This window comes from Limulus polyphemus, unplaced genomic scaffold, assembly GCF_000517525.1.
Source record: "Limulus polyphemus unplaced genomic scaffold, Limulus_polyphemus-2.1.2 Scaffold719, whole genome shotgun sequence".
NCBI classification, from domain to species: Eukaryota; Metazoa; Arthropoda; class Merostomata; order Xiphosura; family Limulidae; genus Limulus; species Limulus polyphemus.
Window position 1 is genome coordinate 72,904 of NW_013666329.1, and position 6,693 is coordinate 79,596.

Below are 6,693 nucleotides of genomic sequence, written 5' to 3' on the forward strand. Positions count from 1 at the left end.
GGGGTAAAGTCGGTTTTCACAGATAGGGATGAGAAGGTTTAAGGTAAAGTCGGTTTTAACAGATAGAGACAAGAAGGTTTGGGGTAAAGTCGGTTTTAACAGATAGAGACAAGAAGGTTTGGGGTAAAGTCGGTTTTCACAGATAGGGACAAGAAGGTTTGGGGTAAAGTCGGTTTTCACAGATAGGGATGAGAAGGTTTAAGGTAAAGTCGGTTTTAGCAGATAGAGACAAGAAGGTTTGGGGTAAAGTCGGTTTTCACAGATAGGGACGAGAAGGTTTAAGGTAAAGTCGGTTTTCACAGATAGGGACGAGAAGGTTTAAGGTAAAGTCGCATAGGAAGAGTACTCTTGCTTGGCCATTTAATAAAATTAGGATGTTTGTATTAAGAACTTAAATGTTGTTTTAGTAGCTTTGGATCATTATCTGCCTGAAGTGAATATCAAAGTATTTTATTACAGGTTATATAGATTGTTTAGTGTCTATGGATGAAGCAGGTTCCATACGTGGAAATGTGGTTCAAATACGTGTATTTGGGAATTTATGAAGAGGGAAAATAGACCAGATACGTTGTTCACACTAGATAACAGAGCGAGCTTGATAGAATGGTTAATAATATATTTTGTCCTTGTTGAAATTTTGTAAGATTTCTATTAATTTGGGTTAAAATTACATCAATTATTATAAAAATAACTAATTAAATCAATTGTTATAAAACTAATTAATTACATCAATTATTATAAAAATAATTAATTACATCAATTGTTATAAAATAATTAATTACATCAATTGTTATAAAATAATTAATTACATCGATTGTTATAAAATAATTAATTACATCAATTGTTATAAAATAATTAATTACATCAATTGTTATAAATATAATTAATTACATCAATTGTTATAAAATAATTAATTACATCAATTGTAATTATATATATGTATAATTAATTAATTAATTCAGGATGAGGGAAAATCTCCATTTTAAAGATATTTCAACGTACTGATGAAACAATTCTAACATTGGGTAGTACAATCTGTATTCATCATGGCTTTGAGGTGTGTAAACTGTATACTTCTGTTTCTGGAGACAGATACTTATGAAACTTTGAACAGACATATTACTAAACTCATATGGGGACATGGGATACACAAGCTAATTTATGATATGCTGCCGAGGCTTAAAGAGCGCGTGGTGGGTTCAGTTTAAGTTGATCTTAAAATTACGAAGTTTGCTCTTCTCATGATATGGTCGTAGTACTGTGTGACGACGGACAATCCATCTATTTTAAAGTTTTCCTGAATGAAAATCTTTGCTTTCATTGTGGTTTGAATGGTTCAATGTGTGCAAGTTGGTCAACAGTAACGTTTTTTTTTTCGCCAATATATTTATAATTAAAGCTTTGAAAGAATTGTTCTGAGAAAACAGGGTAATTTTAGAAACACACGATTATGATCGTTTTCTAATCCTCTCATTGTTAATGAAAGAAAAAATAAGTTTTATGGATTTTCCTATACTGAAAGATAGATTTTAGCCCTCAGTTTCTTAACCCAAAATAGCTGGACAATGCAGTTTATTGTTTCCTGACATGCCGACGAACTGAGATTTATAATAAGATATTGAAAGAATTTCCAGATGAGTGGGTAGACAGGTAGGTCATATATTCTTCCTTTGGGATCTAACTTTATGGCCTCTCTTCAGTTTAATGTACAGAAATTGTATGGAACCTCTGTACGAAGGCTATTAAACGTTTCGGATGGGGCGCAGGAATTGGATGGGATCTCTGTACGAAGGTCAATAAGCGTTTCGGATGGGGTACAGGAATTGGATGGGAGCTCTGTACCAAGGGTATTAAGCGTTTTGAATGGGGTACAGGAATTGGATGAGATATCTGTACCAAGGGTATTAAGCGTTTTGAATGGGGTACAAGAATTTGATGGGGTCTCTGTATGAAGGTTAATCAGCTTTTCGGATGGATTACAGGAATTTGGACAGGATCCCAGTATAAATGTTAATCAGTTATTTCATGGGACTTTACTGGAAAATTTCAAGGCGCTTCAGTGACGAGAAATTCTTAAAAACGTTTCTTGGAAATACATTTGCAACAACAAAAGTGTTCCACCGTTTTAAAGGTAACGAATTTTGGGATAATGATTATTTTACACCTTGTTCACACAAAGAATTGTCTCATATGAGTAAATATCACACTGGTAGGTGTAATATAGTACCGTACAAATATGACTCATTTATTATTTTAATTATCGTTTTGTTAATGACCTGCGGTCAATAATTTTCAAATGAAATTTCAACTACTCTTGGTAGAAATATAAGTGTCGACTAACAGTAAAAATATGAATTTATTAGATTTATACTAAAATTATCGAAACGTAAAGAGATATTATGTATGATTATATTTTCTTCAGCTAAATAAGTGGCTGATACGGCAAAGATATTTGATTTTGGCGAAAGCTATTAGTGCACCTAGTTAATAATGAGTTATTTTGTATATATATATCAAATTAATGGAAAACTGCTAGTTAATATAGAAAATGCTAAACATGTTATTACACATACATTTTGGAAGTAATTTATAGTTCCTGCTCCTTAGTGGCACAGCGGTATGTCTGCGGACTTACAACTCTAGAAACTGGGTTTCGATACCCGTGGTGGGCAGAGCACTGATAGACTATTGTGTAGCTTTGCGCTTAACTAGAAAACAAACAAACAAACTTATTGTGCCGTATATTGCATATATATTATTGTCTGACTAATGTAATACAGATATATTATTGTCTGACTAATGTAATACAGATATATTATTGTCTGACTAATGTAATACAGATATATTATTGTCTGACTAATGTAATACAGATATATTATTGTCTGACTAATGTAATACATATATATTATTATATGACTAATGTAATACATATATATTACTGTCTGACTAACGTAATACATATATATATATATTATTGTCTGACTAATGTAATACATATATATTATTGTCTGACTAATGTAATACATATATATTATTGTCTGACTAATGTAATACATATATATTATTGTCTGACTAATGTAATACATATATATTATTGTTTGACTAATGTAATTTTATGTCATCTTTTAGGGAGATTGGACACTTAATAAATAGTCTATTCCATTAGAACAATCGTAGATTTGTCGGATCTCGTGAAAAGCTATTCGAGGGATATCTACGCTAGCCGCCCTTGAATTTGAAGTGATAGACTGGAGGGAAGTTAACTACTGAACACCATCCAACGAAAAATCCTGGGCCACTCTTGTCAGACGAATAGAAGAATTCGACAATCACTCTTACAACGTGTCCCTGGGGGGTCAGCCGTAAGTTTATGGACTTGCAACGATGAAATCCATACTTCGATTCCCCACGTTGGACAGATCGCAGATAATCCACTCTGTACCTTTGCGTCAAAACCAACAGTAACAATCTTATACTGCACCAACGGCCCTAAAGCGCATAGCGCGCTATTTTTGGCGATAACGAGATGATAACCACAGCTCCAAGTCCAGCACGCTAATCATTGACCACCTCGGCCCAAGAGTCGTGAAATCGTGCACCCGGTAGAAAATATCTAATTTTTAAAGGGTCTCGGTAAGCTTGTATAAATGACTCAGTGTATAAATGACTCTGTGTTTAAATGACTCCGTGTGTAAATGACTCCGTATGTAAATGACTCCGTGTTTAAATGACTCCGTGTGTAAATGACTCCGTGTGTAAATGACTCCGTGTTTAAATGACCCCGTGTGTAAATGATTCCGTGTGTAAATGACTCCGTGTGTAAATGACTCCGTATGTATGATAACATAGTATTTTGATATTAACTTCCAATCATAGATAGCATGCTATCTACTTAGATAAAAACTAAAATCAATCAGTTTAGATGATTAAAGATACTTTTCTTGCATTCTTGCTTATAAAAAACAAAATGGTTAGGTACCCTCGCTGTTGACGATACTTTCGACCGTAAACCCAATAATAACTTACGAGGTTAGGCTAGCTTAGGAGATTAAGGCTAGTAATAAATCAAAATTCTTAGCTAACAATGAAAAATAATCTGTATGAAAAGCATAATAATAATGCTACTAAATAGAATAACATAACATAACATAACATTCTATAACCAATACCTTTAATGAAAATCACATTAAAGAAATAATAGAATGTATATATAGTAAGACGGCTTAATTATCAAACAGACATATACTGCTTCTCACTATAAAAACATCCAAAACTAAATAATGCTTGTTAGTGTGAGACGTTTTTGTGTGCTTGTGTGTGTGTGTGTGATCAAGTGGATTGCAACAGAACGCTTGGCAGAATTGACGGAGCTGTATGATAGTTCCTTCCACTTTTGGTACTAAGAAGAAATGAGATTTAAAGAGGAGAGCCCCACCTTTTGTTTGTTAAGTGTAACATCACTAGAGTAAGAAACGGACTGGAAATGTGACTTTTATTTTCTAGACTAAAACTCTCAGGAAGGAAGAGAAGCTAAGATTGAGTTTCCACTCGGCCATCGGTAGAAGTGCGTATGTACTTACAGCTCGCACGTGACCACGTGGACATATGCCAACATAAGTTGTTGTTTTTTCTTCCCTCTCTCTCTCTCTTTTCTTTCGAATAGATTAGAATCAAATGTTCACTATCCCTCTTTTCTGCCAAGCAGCGAACTAGTTACTAAAGTTTAGAAGCGAGGATATGACAGACAATTTGTAATTTTATTTTGAAATTGTTGTACCAAGTTACGAACGGCGTACGGTATTTAAAGTAATTTAATGTCAGTTATGGATCTGTGGATGTTTTAATCGAGTATCGCTATATCTCAAAAACGTTTCGGATAAGCAACGTTACTCGTTTTGATTTTGATATAGTTTGATTGTTTTAAGCACAAAGCTACACAATGGCCTATCTGTGCTCTGCCCACCACAGGTATAGAAACCCAAATTTCAGCGTCGTATGCCTAAAATTTACCGCAGAACCGATGGGGGGGGGGCACTTTATTCGAGTTAAACAAGTTTAGTAAACAGGAAGTTTAAGTTATAAGTGATTTCTATACACCGTTGTAACAGGAACTATTTTTTCTATCTTTACACTAAATGGATTTATGATCTTTTTTTTTGCATACAAAGCACAAAGAGATTTGTTTGTTTGTAATTAAGCACAAAGCTATACAATGGGCTATCTGTGCTCTGCCCACCATGAGTATCGAAACTCGGATGCCAGCGTTGTAAGTCCGCAGACATACCGCTGTGCCACGGGGGTGGGCACACAGAGAGATATCAAGATTTATATCTGAAACTAGCGAACAGAGTCTGATACAGAATAATAAAATATCTGTGATTTAGAAAATGTTTATATTTATCATTCAGCATTTATATAAACTTTTCATTTTTATTGTGAAGGGACCAAAGAACTACTTTTTCTATCACAAACTATTTTCACTTTGAAGCGAGTTTATCGCTGGGAGGAATATTAAGTTTGTTATATATATTGTCATACTAATTTAATTTTAGTTTACGGTAATTTGTTTCATGGAAACGTATATAAAATTATCCACTTACCTTAATTTGACACTTCTCAATAATGATATATAAATAATCGATGCGACGGAATTACAACAAGATTAGGGCGTATTAGTGGAGCTTTTAACACACATACCCATACACTTAGTAATTATAAGCCTAATAAACTGGAAACCAGCGTTATAAATTTTAACTCAAATATGTCCATATTTAATTTAGAATTCCTACGCCGAATTACGACAACATAGTGCCAAATTGAACATGTAAAATAACCATCATGTTATACCGTTCATGTGTAGTTCTGTGCACATTATTTCTGCACATCATCAAAGGTGTGTCGTTTTATCATTAGAAGGTTTGGGTTCCAACTACTTTCTTTTTCACAAAGGTGCACGTGCTTTAGCACGATTTCTGATTTCGTGATCGCAGTTCTTAAGTCATTGTATTCTAGCATTTACTTAAATATGACATTTGCGGATTTGAAGTTTCAAGGTGCAAATGTAAAAAATCAGAATTATAAGAGCTTGAGTAGAAAAAGCACCACATTTTCTACTCGCTGCACAACGAAATCTACCATTTTGTATATTTCAGTAACAACATCAAAACTTCAGTTTTTGTAGTTTTCTACTCATTGAATCTTACACTAGAAGTAACATTATTGGAATTAAAACAAAACAGAGAAAATATATATATGTATCAAATCATATTTCTTAATAATGATATCTAAGTAATTCAGCAGGATTTCAACAAGATCAGGGTGTATTAGATGAATTATTAACAACATCACCAGGTTCTACGTAATTCAGCAGGATTTCAACAATATCAGGGTGTATTAGATGAATTATTAACACCATCACCAGGTTCTAAGTAATTCAGATGGATTACAAACAAGATCAGGGTGTATTAGAAAAGATATTAACAACATCACCAGGTTCTAAGTAATTCAGTAGGATTACAAACAAGATCCGGGTGTATTAGAAAAGGCATCAACGACATCACCAGGTTCTAAGTACTTCAGAAGGATTACAAACAAGATCCGGGTGTATTAGAAAAGGTATTAACAACATCATCAGGTTCTGGACATACAATAACGACCTATATTTACTATTCACATTATTAGCTCACATCGGAT